The following is a 749-nucleotide window of genomic DNA, read 5'->3' on the forward strand; positions in this document are numbered from 1 at the left end:
CTCTGCACATTTTCTAGGTCGGCAATTTCACCTGCCTTGAAAGGTGCTGTTAGTGTGCAGCAATATTCCAGCCTAGATAGAACAAGTGACCTGAAGAGTGTCATCATGGGCTTGGCCTCCCTAGTTTTGAAGGTTCTCATTATCATCCTGTCATTTTTCTAGCAGATGCGATTGATACAATGTTATGGTCCTTGAAGGTGAGATCCTCCGACATGATCACTCCCAGGTCTTTGACGTTGGTTTTTCGCTCTATTGTGTGGAAGGAATTTGTTTTATACTCTGATGAAGTTTTGATTTTCTCATGTTTACCATATCGGAGTAATTGAAATTTCTCATCGTTGAACTTCATATTGTTTTCTGCAGCCCATTAAAAGATTTGGTTGATGTCCGCCTGGAGCCTTGCAGTGTCTGCAGTGGAAGACACTGTCATGCAGATTCGGGTGTCATCTGTAAAGGAAGACACGGTGCTGTGGCTTACATCCTTGTCTATGTCAGAAATGAGGATGAGGAACAAGATGGGAACGAGTACTGTGCCTTGCGGAACAGAGCTTTTTACCGTAGCCGCCTCAGACTTAACTGTTGACTACTACTACTCTTTGTGTTCTGTTTGTGAGGAAGTTATAGATCTATCTACCAACTTTTCCTGTTATTCCTTTAGCACCCATTTTGTGCGCTGTTACGCCATGGTCACACTTGTCGAAGGCTTTTGCAAAGTCTGTGTATATTACAACTGCATTCTTTTTGTCTTC

The sequence above is a fragment of the Cherax quadricarinatus genome, unplaced genomic scaffold (genome assembly GCF_038502225.1).
Source record: "Cherax quadricarinatus isolate ZL_2023a unplaced genomic scaffold, ASM3850222v1 Contig2073, whole genome shotgun sequence".
In the NCBI taxonomy this organism is placed as follows: Eukaryota; Metazoa; Arthropoda; class Malacostraca; order Decapoda; family Parastacidae; genus Cherax; species Cherax quadricarinatus.